The following is a 20,782-nucleotide window of genomic DNA, read 5'->3' as shown; positions in this document are numbered from 1 at the left end:
ACAACTTCTCATCACTTCTCTCCCCCTTTGGCATCAATTGCCACAAAGGAGAGGCCTTACTGATCACTCGGCGGAGGAGCATGTGGTAATAATGAGTGCGGAAGGTGTCAAACAGGGAGGAGAACTGGTCAAAGTCCTGCTGGAGCTGCTGCTAGCCTCTGACTGATATCATGCATGTTGTCAGTTGTAGAAAGATTATCAAACTGACTGGAGAGAGCACCCATGTTATCTTGAAAGCTTTGTTGCATATTATTCAGCCTTGACATGATGGGATCAGTGACATTAGTGTGAATGTGATCACGAAGGTCAGAAAATTCAGAGTTGAGCACATCCCAGTTGTCGTCAAAGCGAGACCGCATGTCATCGAGGCGGTGATCCACATGTGACATCAACCCCTCAAATCGAGTATCAATATGAGCCTCCAGCCCTTGCTGCATGTTGTGAAAATAAGGATCAAAATATCCTGGAGCAGGCTCCCAATAGTGCTGAGGCTGAGGAGGAGGTGGAGGAGGAGGCATCTGCTGTTCCTCAACATTAGGCGCTGCTCCACCCTCATAGCCAGGGTCTTCCTCATCATCTGGGAATGGAGTGAGTGGCCTGGTGAGAAACCCATATCTCATTCTTAAAAGGCCTGAATGGAGTGTGGACAATCTCACATGGGCCCTCAAATCTTGTCTTGGATTTGATAAGAGCCATAATGTATGGAGCATATGCCAAGTTTTGATTCTTGTCCATCTTTAAATCATTAAGCTGCCTCATCATGAAAAAGAACAATGTTCATGACTTCTCCATTCATAATGTGATGAATTATGTTCCAGAACTTCTCCCTGATTTTACTCTTATCACCACTCTTGGGAAGGATGGTGACTCTGGCAATCTTGTTGATGACAGCAGGATGATGTCTGAGTCCTGCTGTCTCACCAAATCTCCTGGGTATACCAAGTCTGGCTGGCTCATAAAACTGCACAAAATCCTCAAAATTGTCTTCAGTATAAAGATCCACTCCAGCAGAAATGGTGCCATAGTTCAGACTGTTGGCAGCTGCAAAGTCAGCAAAAGAAGCAGAGTAGCGCTTGAAGCCAGGTCATCCAGGTGATGGATTCTTCTGCAATATCAATCTCTGAGGTAGCCAAGAATTGCTTAACAGCCCATTTCATTAAAATCTGTGCGCTGCCCCATAAACTGATATAGTCCGCATGCCTCAAACTTAGGGATCAAACCCTCCATGACTGATTGACTGAGCAGGAATGACCAATCAATCACCTGATGCTTATGGAAATTAGTATCCACCAGGGTGCCCCCAGAAAACATCAAACTGCAGCTGCGTGTGGAAAAACTGGATGTTGGTATCTGATGGCAGAGCATACTGATCACAGTCCGTCGAGAGCAGTACTCAGTCATAGAAAATCTCCGCTTTGGGAAAGTCCATCCTTGGATATCAATGGGATAATCAGGATGAACATGAGGAAAATCTTCCGCATCCATGGATTCAGTGCCCCCAGCTGAGGATTGGGCTTCTGAATCAGTGGTTGGTACATAATCATCATCATTTCCTCGAGGGCGCTTGGATTTAAAGCGACCTGCAAGTTTCTTGCGTAGACCACCAAGACCACTGCAACAATGTGACAAACATCCATAGATGAATAATTGAAACCAATCACCATTTATAAAAGGAATGGAACTGTAATGCTCTGCCAGGGTCCGGACTGTCCGCGCTAGGGGGCCGGACGGTCCGCGCCAGAGGCCCGGACGGTCCGCGTCCACCAGGCGGACGGTCCGCGACCGACCAGGGGCGACTCCAAGAACCCTAGCCGCCACAAGTGTTCAATTTGATGGTTTTGCAGATAATACCCAGCCAAATAAGTTGAAAATTTTGCATAGCATTGATATTGAGAAGAACTAACAATCCCACCAATCAGATTTTGAAACCCACTGCTCAATTTCAGATCAGAGAAGAAACCCAAATAATCTCAAAGTTGATGAAATTTTGATTAAATCCACAAGATTTGAAGATACCGTGATGAAGACATGTTGAGGGAATGGTGCAGCAAGCTGTCGGACTGTCCGCACGCAACTTCACTTCACGGTCCGCGCACACTCGACACAAGAGAGGATATAGCGAGTGGAGAGCAAGAGAGAACAACCGAATAGGCACAACTGGCAAGTCTGCGGGCTCTGGTCCTTTTTCTGCCCTGTCGCGGACGGTCCGCGCGGGGGCGGCGGACGGTCCGCGTCCTGATGACCTCAGACAGTCTGCGAGGCTGCTCGGACTGTCCATTGCTTGATGCTGCGGACGGTCCGCGGTCCATGGGCGGACGGTCCGCGGCCTGATACTCATTTTTCCAATTTCTGTCCACTTTCTGATTTTGAATTCCGAATCCGAATTGGTGCTCATATATGGACATTTTGACCAATCAAAAGTTGGTATGCATGCATATACTTATGATGTATTTGAGAAATGCAAGATTTTTGAATTAAACTATCTAGAGTAATTAGAAATGAAAAATGCACAAATAATACCAAATAAATAGCACAAAAAAAACATACTTAGACCCAAGATGCAAGGCGACACATGTGTGATCAACTTCAAGTCACATTAGAGATATCAATCACATTCATTTCACTTCTTAGAGAACAAAATCTTGTTTCATCCAAAGGTTTTGTAAAAAATGTCTGCTAATTGATCATCGGTGCCAATGGAATAAATAGAGATATCTCCCTTGCCAACATGATCTCTTAAGAAGTGATGCCGTATATCAATATGCTTGGTTCTTGAATGTTGGACCGGATTGGTAGCCAATTTCACCGCACTCTCATTATCACACATGAGAGGCACATTCTTGAAAATAATTCCATAGTCCAATAAGGTTTGTTTCATCCATAATAGTTGAGCACAACAATTTCCGGCCGATATATATTCCGCCTCGGCGGTAGATAGAGCAACCGAATTTGTTTCTTAGAAGACCATGAAACAAGAGATCTACCAGAAATTGACAACAACCGGAGGTGCTTTTTCTATCAACTTTGCACCCCGCATAGTCCGAATCCGAATATCCAATTAATTCAAATTGAGCACCTTTGGGATACCATAGACCAATATTGGGAGTATACTTCAAATATCTTAGAATCCTTTTAGCGGCCTTCAAGTGAATCTCTCTAGGAGAAGCTTGAAATCGAGCACACATGCATACACTAAACATAACATCGGGCCTAGATGCGGTAATATAAAGCAAACTACCAATTATTGAACGATAAAGTTTTTGATCAACTATTGTACCTCCTTCATCTAAGTCTAGATGACCATTTGTTGCCATTGGAGTCTTGATAGGCTTAGCATTTTCTAAACCAAACTTCTTGAGCATGTCCCTCAAATATTTTGATTGACTTATAAAAATTCCATCTTTCAATTGTTTGATTTGAAGGCCAAGAAAGAAGCTCAATTCTCCTATCATAGACATTTCAAATTCCTTTGACATCATTTTTCCGAACTCCTCACAAAATAATTCATTAGTAGATCCAAAAATAATATCATCAACGTAGATTTGACAAACAAATAAATCTTTACCAATTCTTTTAGTGAATAGAGTAGTGTCAACCTTCCCAATTTTGAAGTCTTTGGAAAGCAAGAAATCCCTAAGCCTTTCATACCAAGCGCGTGGAGCTTGCTTAAGCCCATAGAGAGCTTTAGAGAGCTTGAACACATGGTTAGGTCTTTTGGGGTCCTCAAAACCGGGAGGTTGTTCAACATACACTAGTTCACTAATCTTACCATTTAGAAAGGCACTCTTTACATCCATTTGGTAGAGCTTGATATTGTGTGCACAAGCATAAGCAAGTAGAATCCGGATTGCTTCTAATCTTGCTACGGGAGCAAATGTCTCCCCAAAATCCAATCCTTCAATTTGAGTATATCCTTGTGCAACTAATCTTGCCTTGTTTCTTACTACCACACCATCTTCATTGTGCTTGTTGCGGAACACCCATTTTGTACCAATAACATTGTGGTTCTTTGGTCTCTCAACAAGCTCCCAAACTTCATTTCGAGTGAAGTTATTTAATTCTTCATGCATTGCATTCACCCAATCAACATCAAGTAGAGCTTCATCTACACGGTTAGGTTCCATACAAGATACAAAAGAGAAATGTTCACAAAATGAAGCTATGCGAGAGCGAGTTTGAACACCCTTACTAATATCACCCACAATTTGATCAACCGGGTGATCCTTCACAATGGAATGATGAATTCTTGATACCGTTTGATAGTTGCTTGATGAAGCATTAGGAGAAACCGTAGGTCTTGAAGTACCTTGATCATGAGTATCCATGGTTTCATCGAGTGGTTTGCTTTGGTGATCTTCCTCATTTATAGTTGAGGATGAAGGAATAACAACCACACTATCTTCATCATCATCTTCCTTAGGTTTTATTTCACCAATGGCCATTGTTTTCATTGCATTTATCAATTGAGTTCCCCCAACATCATCGAGATTATCACTCTCATCTTGAGACCCATTTGTTTCATCAAATTCAACATCATATGCTTCCTCAATAATACCATGAGTTTTGTTGAAGACTCTATAAGCCTTACTATTTGATGAATATCCAAGAAGAAAACCCTCATCACATTTCTTCTCAAATTTAGAAAGCCGGCTTCCCTTTCTCAAAATATAACATTTTGCAACCAAATACCCTAAAATATGAGATATTTGGCTTTCTACCAATGAGCAATTCATATGGAGTTTTCTTCAAGAGTTTGTGACAATATAGTCTATTTGATGAATGACAAGCGGTATTTATTGCCTCGGCCCAATAAGAATCCGATATATTATATTCCGCTAACATAGACCTTGCCATATCAATAAGAGTTCTATTCTTTCTTTCAACAATACCGTTTTGTTCCGGGGTATATTTGGAAGAGAATTCATGTTTGATACCCTTGTCATCACAATATTGATCAATTCTTGCATTTTGAATTCCGACCCATTATCACTTCTAACCTTTTTGATGTCGAAATCAAATTGATTTTGAGCCAATATAGCAAATGACTTGAATGTTTCAAACACATTGGATTTGTCTCGTAGAAAATAAACCCAAGTAAATCTTGAATAGTCATCCACAATCACAAGACAATAAGAATTACCACCAATACTTACAAAAGATGTGGGCCCAAATAAATCCATGTGAAGTAATTCCAAAGGTCGATGAGTGGACATTTGACTTTTATTTGGATGAGTATTTGCCACTTGCTTACCGGCTTGACAAGAGCTACACAATTTGTTCTTTTCAAACTTCACATCTTTCAAGCCTCGAACTAAGTCATGCTTGGTTAACCGATTGAGTTGCTTCATCCCAACATGACCAAGTCTTCTATGCCATAACCAACCTAGTGAAGCTTTGAAAATAAGCAAGTTGTGAGCTTTGCCTCATTAGATGAGAAATCAACAAGATAAAGATTTTCATGTCTAAAACCTTTAAATTTAAGATTGCTACCGTCAACACTAGAGATAATAACATCTTCAACTGTGAAATTGCAACAAAATCCTAAATCACATAATTGAGCTACGGAAAGTAAATTAAAGTTCAAAGACTCAACCAATAGCACATTTGATATAGAATGATCATTTGAAATAGCAATTTTACCCAAACCTTTAACCTTTCCTTTACGATTATCTCCAAATGTGATACTATCATAATTTGAGCAATCTTCCTCACTCATTTGGGTAAACATCTTCATATCCCCGGTCATGTGTTGAGTACATCCACTATCCAACACCCAATGATTCCCTCCCGCCTTGTAGTTTACCTACAAAAGGAAATCAATCTCTTTTAGGTACCCAAACTTGCTTGGGTCCTTGGATGTTAGTGACCAAGGTCTTTGGCACCCAAATAGCTTTCTTTTGTTTCCAACAATTGAAGTACCAACAAATTTAGCATGAACACCTTTTGCATTATGAGAAAGAACATAACAATGCTCAAAACAAGTGGAGGATACATGTTTGAACTTGGGACAATTTTTCCTTAACATGTCCCTTTTTGTGACACTTGTGACACACTTTGTCACATTCTTTCACAAACAATGTCTTTTGCTTTACAAAAGCATTCTTTCCTTTCTTGGGAACATATCCAAGACCTTCACGGTTGAGAGAACATCGTTGACTTCCCAATATGAAATCCAACTTCTTCTTACCACCATATGCCTTTTCTAGGTCATGAGTTAGAGTATTTATTCTATCCACTAACACTTCATTCTCAACAATAATTTTTGATTCATCAAGAGCAATATTATCATTGAGAGAAATTTTGCATTTATCACAAATAGAGTTAGTAGGTAGTGGTTCACTTGTAAGACTATCAAGTAAGTCACAAGTGACTCCAACATCCTTAGTGACCACCTCAACTTCATGCACAATAGATGATTTTTGAGCATCCGCAAGCTTCTCACAATTTTCTTTGAGATCATTGTGAGAGGTCTTGAGCTCCTCAAAAGACACTTGGAGGTTTTTATACAATTCCTTCAAGGCCTTAAATTTTTCTTTTCTTTGTGCATGTAGTCATCGGCCTCACCTAACATTCTAACAAGATCATCATATGAATAGCCATCATCATCAACATCATCGATATCATCATCATCATTTATATCATTTAAATCGGTGATGATTTTTACCTTAGCATCTCCCTTTGCCATGAGACAATGGGGGGATGAGAAGAGTGAGGGAGCTTCCTTGATGGCAATTCCGGCATTAAGCTTGGATGAGGTGTCATCATCATCATCATCCGAGCTATCATCCGAGTCCCATTCAACTAAGTAGGCTTTGCCATCTTTCTTCTTGTTATAGTATTTCTTTTTCTTCTTGTCACTTTCATCTTTGCCCTTCTTCTTCTTGCTTGGACAATTCATGGCAATGTGACCGGGTTCCCTACACTCAAAACATTTTCTATCATTGAAAGCATTTCTTCTAGATGTTTGACCTCTTCTAGGTTGACCTCTTTTCATCTTCATGAATTTATTGAATTTCCTTACAAATAAAGCCATGTCACAATCACTCTCACTTTCATTTTCTTCATCATTGCTATCTTCCTTTTCAATTGCCTTTGAGGCCTTGGCTTTGAGAGCAATAGATTCATTTTTCACCTTCTTTGCCAAACTTAAAGCATCGGCTTGTGACTTCTTAAATATATCTTGAGTGAGAATTTCTCCCAATACTTCGGTTGGAGAGGTTGTAGATAGATCACTCCTTACTAGCATTGTCACAATAGTCTCATATTTCTCCGGAAGTGATCTAAGGAACTTGTGTGTGAAATCCACATCCGGTACATTAAAACCAAGTCCTTTGAGTTCATTTACAATCTCATTCAATCGATTGAACATATCGGATACACTCTCATCTTCTTTCATAATAAATTGCTCAAACTTCCCTTTGCACACATATAGTTTGGCACTCTTCACAATTGTAGTTCCTTCATGAATTTCCATTAGTTTTACCCAAATCTCATGAGCGGTTGTGAGATTCTTGATACGATTGAACTCATTTATATCAAGAGCATCATAAAAGACATTCATGGCTTGATCATTTGTGAGGATATTCTCATTATCACTAACTGATGGTTCATCTTCCTTCAATACAACAAATCCATCTCTAACAATTTGCCAAATTTTTCCACCCATTGCTCTAAGATGCATTGACATTCTTATTTTCCAATAATCATAATTGTTTTCCATCAAAGTGCGGTGGCTTCCCAATGTGCACATTGTTGTTACTAGCCATATTGTCCCACTCCGGGATGATTAGATCCACAAACAATGGAGTCCTCGCTCCGATACCACTTGTAGGATCTAGGACACCGGCTAGAGGGGGGGTGAATAGACGGTTTTGACTAAAAACAACAATACTAAGTAAATTTAATCAATACAACAAGGGGAATAAATTTACTAGTGTCAATAAGTAAACAATGTATGAAAGACAACTACGGAGATTGAATACTTTGAAGAACAATAAGCAAAACACTAATCAATTGCAAGGCAATAAGTAATGCTAGAAGGAATAGACACCGAAATTTATCCCGTGGTATCGGTGATTTGCCGATCACCCCTAATCCACGTTGAGGTGGACTTCAAGCTCTCACTTGCTCCTCTATCAAGACACGACTTGATCTTTGAGCCAAGTGGACAAGAAATCACTCAATACCTCGATTCCACTAATGTCACCTTTGCCGCTCCGGCGAGGTAGGCGCGAACCCCTCACAATCAACACCGCGACTTCTCCACAATCTTCTTGGAGAGCTCGACGGAGACAATCACCCGAGCCGTCTAGGAGGCGGCAACCTCCAAGAGTAACAAGCCAACGACGCTTGCTCGGTGTACCACCTAGTGCCTCAAGGATCACCAAATGATGCAAATGCACTAGGAACCCTCAATCTCTCACTAGAATGCAATCTCAAGCAAAGAGTGTGAGAGAGTGAGTTGGAGGATCACAAATGAGCTCAATGTGTTCAAGGAATGGCTAAGAGGGCTCTCACACACGAGCTACCCTTCTATTTATAGCCCCCCATCTAAATCCAACCGTTATGTGCAAAGGGGGGCAATTCTGCGCACACGCGGACCGTCCGCGCCCTAGGGCCGGACGGTCCGCCGTACAACATAACGGCTATAATGACCGTTGAAACATGTCAGAGCTGTCTCAAAAGGTGTGTCCGGACTGTCCGCCCTTCAAGCCCGGACCGTCCGCGACCTGGCAGATTCAAACACCCGAGCCTCGGGTCAAACGGAGTTAACACGTGCGGACCGTCCGGCTATAATTCCCGGACGGTCCGCGACCTGAGGCAGTACTGTCCGGACTTGTCACCCGGACAGTCCGTAGTACAAATCGATAAAAACACACAGTCCCTGTTCAAAAACGAGTTAGACACATGCGGACCGTCCGCGCCTCACAGGCGGACCGTCCGCCTATAATTCAGGGACAGACCCGAAGCTACCTTTCTCTGGTCAGGACTGCGGACGGTCCGGCCCTAAGGCCCGGACGGTCCGCAGTGCAATAGAACACAGTGCCAACACAAATGGTCAGACTTCGGACCCTCTGGAGGATCGCGGACGGTCCGCCCCCAAGGGCCGGACAGTCCGCGCGACCAAGACTTCTCAAATTTCAAACATGCTCTTGAATGAACTTTTAACTCACGAAATGAGAAGCGCTGTTAGTCCTCATGCAAATGCAACTACTTGATGCTCTATGAGGCACTAAGTTTTACACAGATCTAAGTCATTGACCCCTCTTAATAGTACGGCTATCTAGCCTACTAATCCGGTCAGGTATCTTCTCTAAACTCCTCAAGACCGGCAAAAGTAAAACCTATATTATACCTTTGCCTTCATCTGATCCACAACCAATGCGTATGACTCTTCAACATTTCCTGTTCTATGTGGTCCAACCCTGCATTCTTATTTCTCCAAGAATCGTTAGTCCACAAGTAGTTGTCATTAATTACCAAAACATTACTAGAGGGGCCTAGATGATTCACACTCTCCAAGTCCCTAGAGGACGAACGATCTGAGGGCCGGGCCTTGAACGCCCGGATATGAGGTATCTAACCGAAGCCTTGTTTTGTATTTTGGGTTCAATCTCCTTTCCTAGCCACAGTTTGACTTCCTCCTCCTCTTTCCAGGCCTTGAGAATGATCTGGAGGCCGCAGCCCAGACCTCTCGGACTCTATCCCAGATCGTGGAGCAGAAGGGGACTAAGCCAAGGGAGCTGACCGATGCGGTGGCAGAGCTTTTCTAGGACCTCGACATGGTGGATGTCCCTCAGGGTGGACTTCCACGGCCCCGTATGCAAGCCCTAAGTGGCTACGTAAGGGAAAACCCCACGGCGTCGTCCACCTCGGGGTGAAGTGAGCGCTGGTCGTGATCGCGTCCCACTACGAGATCAACCTCGAGCCGGTGTGCGAGGGCTATGTTCTCGCCGACGAGCCCAAGCTCGCCGATGCTGAGATGCGGAGGCTGAACGACGCCATCGAGGGACCGGGGACTTCGTTGGCCCGTCACTTCGAAGTTGAGGCGGTTCCGCCTCCCCAGTCACCAACCGCTGTCGTACCTCCTGCTGGACCTCCTTCGCGTAGACCTGGTCATCGTCCTGCAGGGATTTTTGGAATTTTGTAAATTGTGGTAAGGACTCGGTCGACTCTGAATATAAAGTTTTGGTTGTTTGCTGTGTGGTTATTTTCGCTGTTTTGTGCCTATTGTTTTAGCCCTACTGCGGTGTTCCCTTTTAGAATGTGAGTTACCCTTTAGGGAGGGAATAATGAGTGAGGAAACCATATCCTTGAGGCATAGGTGTTCCTGCGGCTCGACTATCTTTCCTTAGATGGGATTCACATTACGACTAGGGCGAGGCTACGAAGCGTGTTCGTTTTTCAAAATTGAGAGGAAAAACAACATAGAGGAGGGGTTCCCCCTGCTAGCCCTCGAGGGAGGCTCGGTTTTGAAAGCAAGACCGAGCCTCTCTTGAGAGCTATTCTTTATTAATCAAAGAGAACATAGTACAATTATGCCTGCATGCCTAGGGATAAAAGCTACGTAGTTGTTCTATATTCCACGCATTATTGTAGACTTCTCCTTCCTCGTTACAGAGCCTGTATGTTCCTAGCTTCAGCACCTTGGCGATGATGAAGGGTCCTTCCCAAGGAGGAGTGAGCTTGTGATGCCCTTGGTTGTCTTGTCGTAACCGAAGCACCATGTTGCCTTCTTGGAACCCTCGAGGTCGGACACACCTTTCGTGGTAGTGCCGAAGGGACTATTGGTATTTGGGGGAATGAAGAAGTGCTACGTCCCGAGCTTCCTCTAGCTGGTCAAGCGAATCTTCACGGCTAACTTGATTGTTGCGTTCGCTGTATGCTTGTAGACTCGGGGAACCGTACTCTAGGTCAGTGGGTAAGATAGCCTTGGCCCCATAGAAAAAGAAGAACGGTGTGAACCCCGTGGCTTGGCTCGGAGTAGTCCTCAGTCTCTAGATCATCGAGGGTAGCTCGACGAGCCACCGCCTGCCGAACTCATTCAGATCATTGAAGATCCTCGCCTAGAGGCCCTGCAGGATCATGTCATTGGCACATTCCACACGCCCATTGGACCTCGGATGAGCCACCGCCGACCAATCTACACAGATGTGGTGGTCGCTGCAGAAGACAAGGATTTTTTCCCTATGAATTGGGTGTTGTTGACTATGATGATTGAATTGGGGACTCCGAGGCGATGAATAATGTCCGTGAAGAATGCGACTGCCTGCTCGGATTTGATATTGGCATGGGGGTCGGACCTCGATCCACTTGGAGAATTTGTCGATGGCGACCATCTGGTGCGTAAAGCCCCCCGAGTGCCTTCTGTAGAGCATCGACAAGGTCTAACCCCCATACCGCGAACAACCACATTATTGGGATCATCTATAGGGCCTGGGGTGGCGTATGCGTTTGCTTCGCGTAGAACTGGCATCCTCGGTAGGACCGCACGATCCTAATAGCATCAGCTATCGTGGTTGGCCAGTAAAACCCTTACCTGAAGACATTGACGATGAGGGTTTGGGGTGCCGCGTGGTGCCCGCAAGGCCCCGAGTGGATTTCTCCCAATAGCTCATGTCCTTGGGTGATAGGTATACATTGTTGGAGTATTCTCGAAGGGTTGTGTCGGTACAACTCCCTCTCGTCTCCTATCAGCACAAAAGTTTTTGCTCGGTGGGTGAGGCGTCGGGCCTCGGCCTTCCCTAGAGGGAGCTCCCCTAGGAGGAGGTACTCTAGGTAAGGCATCCTCCAGTTCGTGGCTGGGGCAGCCCTGTCACTATTATCGTTGATTTGCATGGCCTCGAACCCGTCAAATGGGGGTGTATCATCGTGGGGGCGAGTTTGGACACCTCCCTGAGCATCACCGAGGGCTTGTAGATGTCCCTAGCAAAAACGTTCGGGGGGACCATGGTCCGTCCCAATGCGATCTTTGCTAGTTCATCTGCTACCTCGCTGTACCGACGTGCGACATGGTTGAGATACAGGCCAAAGAATTTATCTTCGAGGCGCCGAACTTCTTCGCAGTAGGCTTCCATCCTCGCGTTATGGCAGCTCGAGTTCTTCATCACCTAAACAATGACGAGCTAGGAGTCCCCTCGAACGTCGAAGCGCCTGACTCCCAGTTCGATGACGATGCACAGACCATTGACCAGGGCTTCATACTCGGCGACGTTGTTGGACGCAGCGAAGTGGAGTCGTACGACGTATCGCAAATGTACGCTGAGGGGTGAGATGAAGAACAATCCGGTGCCTGCCCCGATTTTCATCAATGATCCGTCGAAGTACATGGTCCATAGCTTGGCCTGGATTGGAGCCATTCGCAAATAGGTATCGGTTCATTCCGCTAGAAAGTCAGCCAGGGCCTAGGACTTGATGGGCTGATGGCCTTCTTAGGGGCGAACGAGAGAGTTTCTCCCATGTGTTCGACCGCCCACTTGGCTACCCTGCCCGAGGCTTCCCTATTTAGGATGATTTTCCCCAGAGGGCAGGACAACACCACATCACGGGATGAGACTCGAAATAGTGACAAAACTTCCGCCGAGCTAGGACTACCGTGTACACCATCTTCTGGACTTTTGGGTAGCGTATCTTTGTCTCGGACAATACCTCGCTGATGAAGTATACATGCCTCTGAAACCTGCAAGGCATATCCTTCCTTCTTTCTTTCTACTATGATCGCGGCGTTGACCACCTGGGTGGTTGCTGCCACGTAGAGTAAGAGGGGTTCCCCTTCGGCAGGAGGCACCACGATGGGTGCGTTGGAGAGGAGCTTCTTGAGGTTCTCGAGGGTTTCTTGGCGGGAACTGAAAATGTTTCACGCGACACGCCGTACCTGGCCCGCCAACTGTCGGTGTTCGGACTAAGTGTCCTAACCAACTAGTAAATAATGCCGCGTGGACAGAGTCTAGATGGTGTGCGAGTTGACACAAGCAATTTATCCTCGTTCGGGTAATGCAAATCCCTACTTCCAGCAAAGGGGGGATGATGCTTATATTACTCGCACCTGAGTGCCTGTAGTAGGGATTACAAGCACAACGGGAGAGGGTAAGTCCCCAAGTTCATGGAACTGATTGAGGCAAGTGCCAATATCCTAAGACTTAGTGGAGAACGACTGAGTGTTCGCCTGTGTGTCTTGCTTGTCTGTCTGTCTGTCTCCTTTGGAAGAACTCCACTACCCTATTTATACATGAAGGAGATGTATGCTGTGAAGCCTGGAGTCGTTGTATTCAAAGGGGAGATGTCTTGGCGCACTGTAAGCCAACGTGATGGTACACTGAATGGTTGACTTGTATCCGCTGGTTTCCTGCTGATAGCCGAGGCAGAGGTCGAGGGGGTGAAAGTCGCCTAGAGGGGGGGTGAATAGGGCAAATCTGAAATTTACAAACTTAATCACAACTACAAGCCGGGTTAGCGTTAGAAATAAGAACGAGTCCGAGAGAGGGCGTAAAACAAATCGCAAGCGAATAAAGGGTGTGACACAAGGATTTGTTTTACCGAGGTTCGGTTCTCGCAAACCTACTCCCCGTTGAGGTGGTCACAAAGACCGGGTCTCTTTCAACCCTTTCCCTCTCTCAAACAGTACCTCAGACCGAGTGAGCTTCTCTTCTCAATCAAACGGGAACAAACTTCCCTGCAAGGACCACCACACAATTGGTGTCTCTTGCCTTGGTTACAATTGAGTTGTTCGCAAGAAAGAATGAAAGAAGGAAGCAATCCAAGCGCAAGAGCTCAAATGAACACAACAAATCTCTCTCACTAATCACTAAAGCCTTGTGTGGAATTGGGAGAGAATTTGATCTATTTGGTTGTGTCTAGAATTGAAAGCTAGAGCTCTTGTAAGTAGTTAGAAGGTGGAAAACTTGGATGACTTGAATGTGGGGTGGTTGGGTGTATTTATAGCTCCAACCACCAAACTAGCCGTTTGGTGAAGGCTGCTGTCGCATGGCACACCGGACAGTCCGGTGCGCCACCGGACACTGTCCGATGCGCCAGCCACGTCACCTGGCCGTTGGGTTCCGACCGTTGGAGCTCTGTCTTGTGGGCCCGCCTGGCTGTCCGGTGGCGCACCGGACAAGTCCTGTAAACTGTCCGGCGTGCCACCCGCGCGTGCTCTGTCCTCTGCGCGCGCCGGCGCGCATTTAATGCGTTGCAGTCGACCGTTGCGCGCGAAGTAGCCGTTGCTCCGCTGGCTCACCGGACAGTCCGGTGTGCACCGGACATGTCCGGTGAATTTTAGCGGAGCGGATTCCCGAAGCTGGCGGGTTCAAAGACGCTCTCCCCTGGGGCACCGGACAGTCCGGTGAATTATAGCGAAGCGCCTCTGAGAATTCCCGAAGGTGAAGAGTTCAGCTTGGAGTCCCCTGGTGCACCGGACACTGTCCGGTGGCGCACCGGACAATCCGGTGCGCCAGACCAGGGCACACTTCGGTTATCCCTTGCTCTCTTTGTTGAACCCTTTTCTTGGTCCTTTTATTGGCTTAGTGTGAACCTTTGTCACCTATATAACTTATAGACTAGAGCAAACTAGTTAGTTCAATTATTTGTGTTGGACAATTTAACCACCAAAATCAATTAGGAAATAGGTGTAAGCCTAATTCCCTTTCAGGGGGTGGCCGTACGCGCGAGCCCCCCGGGGAGGGATTGCCCATACCGTAGTTGTTGTAACAGCGCCGGGGTATGGGCAAAAGATTTGCTTACGGAGTGCGTCAGCGTCTTGCGTGGGGTGACATCGCGATTCTTTGCTGCGTTTATCGAGGTCAGAGCCCTGCTCGGGCGAGGCGGGAGTCTTCCCGAGACGTCGGTTGAGCCATCCCTTGACGTGTGCTATAGTCGGCGGAGTGGCCGTGCACGGGATTCGTGGTGGAGCAGATAGCCGAGGTCGAGCTCGGGCGAGGTGGAGAAATTACCCGAGGCCGAACTCAGCGTCGGGCGAGCCAGAGAGATTGTTCCCGAGGGCTGAATTCAGCGTCGGGCGATGTGGAGATTTGCGCCCGAGGGCCGGTCTGCTTCATCCGTCGTATTAGATGTCCCATCAGGGGATGTAGGCGGCGTGCTCGTAGTGTGGCAGAGGCGTAATCATGCTGTTGCGCCCGGATATGGCTGTTGTTTTGCTAGCCACTGTGCTCCTGCCGTCGCGGCGTGGGGTAGATATGCACATTAAATGTGAGTGTTCCCCACCTATTTTGGGCGCTTTTGTCTTATCTGTCTGAGATCAGCTCGAGTGAGACGGACAGAATGGTGGTGACTTCGGGCGAGGCAAGAGGCCTCAGTTTAGGAGGTACCTCGGCTGCTTCTCGTTGAGGTTATATTTTTACTTCTCCTGAGTGCGTCCTTGGGGAATAATTTGGGTGCCCCTAATTACCACCTGACACAAGTGGATTTTAATCTCTCTGTTCTTGCTGCAAACAAGGTCTGAAGAGTTGTTTTGTCCCACGTTCGGCATACGAGCAAAATTTACTGAAGTTTTCAGTTTCTCGAAGCCTTTGTTAAGCTATTAGCGTTTGCGGAGACATGAGTGGAGCAATTAGTGTGCAGCATGTCGTTTCGTTTTCAGCCCAACCCATGATCATGGAGATCTTATCTTAAACTATTTCTCAGCCTTGTCGTCATCTGGGAGGAGGATAAAAAGCTTGGTCTTCGACTCCGTCTACCTTTCTTGTCCACTATTCTGCAAACCTGCCGTAATCTTTGGTAATAATCATAAAGGAAAAAACAGAGGACTGAGGCTTTGGCAGTCCGTTTCTCCAACTTTTGTCTGATCCAAAAGTTGGTGGAAATTTGTTGTAAAATACTTCTTTTTATTTGTCACGGTTTTATTCAAAACAAACTACTGGCAAAAATACGGAGTTAGTAGCTTCCCATTACAAATTCAGATGTTGTTCCTGGTCGGAATTCTAGTTCGATGCTAGAACAGTCGCACTGTACTATCAAGTTCGGATAGAGAATCTGGCCATGGCGGGGCTGAATTAAACTAATCATCTAAACCCTGGGGCCTGGGGGCTACCCCTAATCCGCCGCGCTACTAAAACCCTACTTTTTTCATCCCTCTGCCCCTCCTACTGCCCATCCAAACACTCCTTGCGCCGCCATGGCCACCTCGCTCTACACCCCGTCCCAGCTCCGCCCCTCCCACTCCCAGGCCCGCCGCCTCGGCTCGCACCCGCGCGTCTGCTCCGCGCGCTGCCCCGCCCGCCGCCGCCGCGCCGCCGCCATCTCCGTGCGCGCTTCCACCGATGGCGACGCCGCCGTCACGGTGCGCCGCTTCCCGGCCGCGCCGACCAAGGCCGGGGGCCTCTCGGGCGTAAAGAAGATCATGATCCTCGGCGCGGGGCCCATCGTCATCGGGCAGGCGTGCGAGTTCGACTACTCCGGCACGCAGGCGTGCAAGGCGCTGGTGGAGGAGGGCTACGAGGTGGTGCTCGTCAACTCCAACCCGGCCACCATCATGACCGACCCGGGGCTCGCCCACCGCACCTACATAGGGCCCATGACGCCGACGCTCGTCGAGCGCATCATCGACGCCGAGCGCCCCGACGCGCTGCTCCCCACCATGGGCGGCCAGACCGCGCTCAACCTAGCGGTCTCGCTTGCCGACTCGGGCGCGCTCGACCGCCTCGGGGTGCGCCTTATCGGGGCCCTCCCTCCCCGCCATCCGCGCCGCCGAGGACAGGCAGCTCTTCAAGCAGGCCATGGACCGCATCGGCCTCCAGACGCCGCCCTCCGGCATCGGCACCACGCTGGAGGAGTGCCTCACCATCGCTGAGGACATCGGGGAGTTCCCGCTCATTGTTCGTCCGGCCTTCACTCTCGGTGGCACGGGCGGAGGCATCGCCTACAACAGGGCCGAGTTTGAGGACATATGCAGGGCCGGCCTTACCGCGTCGCACACTCAGCAGGTGCTCGTCGAGAAGTCGCTGCTCGGCTGGAAGGAGTACGAGCTGGAAGTCATGCGCGACATGGCTGACAATGTCGTCATCATCTGCTCCATCGAGAACATTGATCCCATGGGCGTGCACACGGGGGACTCCATCACCGTCGCGCCTGCGCAGACACTCACGGACAAGGAGTACCAGAGGCTTAGGGACTACTCGGTGGCCATCATCCGTGAGATTGGTGTGGAGTGTGGTGGTTCCAATGTGCAATTCGCGGTCAATCCTGCAGATGGGGAGGTGATGGTCATCGAGATGAATCCCAGGGTGTCCAGGTCGTCCGCACTTGCCTCAAAGGCGACAGGGTTTCCCATAGCCAAGATGGCTGCAAAGCTGTCAGTAGGCTACACTCTGGACCAGATTCCCAATGATATTACCAAGAAGACTCCTGCTAGCTTCGAGCCTTCCATTGATTATGTGGTCACAAAGGTATCATTTCAATCTCAGTTTCTCAGCTTTCTTAGTTGCGCAAATGAAGTTTTTTCCGCAAATATGCATCTGCAGTATATATTTTACTTCTCTGTATTCCTTTCCTCACTCCTTGTCAGTTGTCACCTATCCACTGGCAATGGTTGATTCGCAAGTATGATAGCAAAGTAATTGAACAGAATAAGTCTGTTCTATTACCTATCCTTCTCTTCATGCGTTGGCTGACTATTCAGCGTGTTGGTAGACTGAATTAAAGTGGTATATGCTCTGATATATACCTACTAGTTTATATACAACAGTGGTTGTTTATATCATGTATAATAAAAGGCAAAGTCAGTAGCTTTCTGAAGGCATGCATTTGTCAGTTATAGTCTGTTTAGTACGATTTTCCCCAGTTTTGCTTTGTTGTCTCCAAATTCAAGCAAGAGTAACATTTTCTTGTTCATGTATGTATTTGTCGATAGAAGGGGCATAGCGTTACAATCAATATTTTTTTAATGTTATGGTGCATATCGTGGAGATCTGTATGTTGACTATTTTCTACCTTCTCTTTAAAGTATACCTGAGACTAGTCACATTGTCTTTACCTGTGAATTGCTCTAGATCTCATTGCTATCTTCTCAGCATCATCTTGCATATCCACAGCATATTACTCTGCTATTCAGTTTCCTCCTAGACATTCAAAGTTTGGAATGGTCGGTTTTTCTAATTGCTTACATCCATTCTAGACATATTTCTTGTTCAGTTATACAAATGTATATTTATATCTTCTTGGTGTTTTTTATCATTTGGAATTTGCACGTGCGCTTCTAGCAGAGCTAATCTGATATGCTTTTCTAATCTACCTGGCATTTACTATGCAGATACCACGCTTTGCTTTTGAGAAATTCCCTGGCTCTGAGCCAATATTAACCACACAGATGAAGTCTGTTGGTGAGGCGATGGCACTGGGGCGTACCTTCCAGGAGTCCTTCCAGAAAGCTGTCCGCTCACTGGAGACTGGTTTTGCGGGATGGGGTTGTGGCCCTATCAAGGAACTTGACTGGGACTGGGAACAGATAAAATATAGCTTGCGGGTACCTAATCCAGATCGTATCCATGCTATCTATGCAGCTTTCAAGAAAGGCATGAGGGTCGAAGATATCCACGAAATTAGCTTCATTGACAAATGGTTTCTTACAGAGCTCAGGGAACTAGTGGATGTTGAGCAGTTCCTTTTATCAAGAAGCCTAGATCAATTGTCAAAGGATGACTTTTATCAAGTGAAGAGGAGGGGATTCAGTGACAAGCAGATTGCATTTGCAACTTCCTCATCAGAAAGTGATGTGAGATCAAGACGTTTGGCATTAGGCGTCACTCCGTCATATAAACGTGTTGATACTTGCGCTGCTGAGTTTGAAGCCAACACGCCCTACATGTATTCTTCCTATGAGTACGAATGTGAATCAGCTCCAACCAATAAGAGAAGGTGCTGATATTGGGTGGTGGGCCAAATCGCATAGGCCAGGGCATTGCAGTTTGATTACTGCTGTTGCCATGCATCATTTGCACTTCGAGAGGTTTGTTTTTTTGCATCATTTATTCCCATCCTGTTTCAGTAATCTTTTTCCTCAGTTCTAGATTGTTTGTGAGAAATTGTGAATTTTCTTAGTCAAATGCATTCAATTGTATGGCCCTGTATTTTTCTGTATGGCTGTTTTGGCACTAATGTTTTGCTCTTTTATCTCTTTATAGGCTGGATACGAGACTATTATGATGAACTCCAATCCTGAGACAGTCTCTACTGACTATGATACCAGTGATCGTTTGTACTTTGAGCCACTGACAGTTGAGGATGTATTAAATGTCCTTGATTAGAGCGCCCAGATGTTATAATTGTGCAATTTGGAGGGCAGACTCCATTAAAGCTTGCGCTGCCTATCCAACAGTACATAGAGGAGAACAAAATGGTTTCTGCTTCAGGCACTGGTAATGTGAAGATATGGGGAACATCACCAGATTCCATTGATGCTGCTGAGAGACAGAAAAAGATTTAATGCAATTCTTGAGGAGCTTGGAATTGAACAGCCAAAGGGAGGGATTGCAAGAAGTGAGTCTGATGCATTGGCAATTGCCTCAGAAATAGGCTACCCTGTTGTGGTCCGTCCGTCATATGTTCTTGGTGGACGGGCAATGGAGATTGTGTACAACGATGAAAAGCTGATCAAGTACCCTTGCGACTGCAGTGCAAGTAGATCCAGAAAGGCCTGTTTTAGTGGACAAATATCTGATTGATGCAGTTGAAATTGATGTTGATGCATTGGCTGACACAGCTGGAATGTTGTGATTGGTGGAATTATGGAGCATATCGAGCAAGCTGGCATACATTCAGGCGATTCAGCATGTTCTCTCCCACTAGAACAGTCTCAGCCAAGTGCCTAGAAGTCATCCGTTCATGGACCACCAAGCTAGCAAAGTGTCTGAATGTGTGCGGACTAATGAACTGTCAGTATGCTATATCCACTTCTGGTGATGTGTTCTTACTTGAGGCAAACCCTCGTGCATCACGCACAGTCCCTTTTGTATCCAAGGCGATCGGACCATCCGCTAGCCAAGTATGCATCACTGGTGATGTCTGGTGTGACCCTGCCAGAGCTTGGGTTCACTGAAGAAGTGATTCCTAAGCACGTGTCTGTTAAGGAGGCTGTTCTTCCGTTCGAGAAATTTCAAGGGTGTGACATTCTCCTCGGACCAGAGATGCGCAGCACCGGGGAGGTGATGGGCATCGACTACGAGTTCCTCCGGTGCCTTTGCAAAGGCGCAGATTGCTGCGGGACAGAAGCTCCCCCTAAGCGGCACCGTGTTCCTTAGCCTGAATGATCTGACGAAACGGCACCTTGCTGAGATCGGGCGTGGGTTCCGGGAGCTTGGCTTCAGCATCGTCGCCACGTCTGGAACAGCCAAAGTGCTCCAGCTCGAGGGCGTCCCCGGTGGAGCCGGTACTAAAATCCATGAGGGGCGGCCAAATGCCAGAGATATGCTGAAGAATGGCCAGATACAGATCATGGTGATAACAAGCTCGGGCGACGCTCTCTGACTCCAAAGACGGCCTCCAGCTTCGTCGGCTTGCCCTCGCTTACAAGGTGCCGATCACCACGACCGTGGACGGTGCACGGGCCTCCATCGATGCCATCAAGAGCTTGAAGAACAAGTCGATCGAGATCCTCGCCTTGCAAGATTACTTCCAGACTGCTGATGCTTCGGAGGATTTACAGGCGGTGGCACGAACCGCCCCTTAGTGGTGTCTCTTCTTTTCCCATATATAATGTGAGCCTAGCTCAAAAGCCAAAACCACATCCCAAATGAAAATTTTGTTTATGGTTGGCACCTGCAGCATGCATGCG

At 46.8% G+C, this 20,782-nt stretch overlaps 1 pseudogene; it reads left to right on the top strand.

The window, feature by feature from the left end:
* Nucleotides 1–16,075: 16,075 nt before the first annotated feature.
* Nucleotides 16,076–20,733, top strand: LOC118474728 (carbamoyl-phosphate synthase large chain, chloroplastic-like; annotated as a pseudogene).
* The last annotated feature ends 49 nt before the right edge of the window (nucleotides 20,734–20,782 follow it).

Source organism: Zea mays, unplaced genomic scaffold (assembly GCF_902167145.1).
Source record: "Zea mays cultivar B73 unplaced genomic scaffold, Zm-B73-REFERENCE-NAM-5.0 scaffold_316, whole genome shotgun sequence".
Taxonomy (NCBI): domain Eukaryota; kingdom Viridiplantae; phylum Streptophyta; class Magnoliopsida; order Poales; family Poaceae; genus Zea; species Zea mays.
Note: the sequence above shows the minus strand (reverse complement) of the source record. Positions and strands in the feature narration are given on the sequence as shown.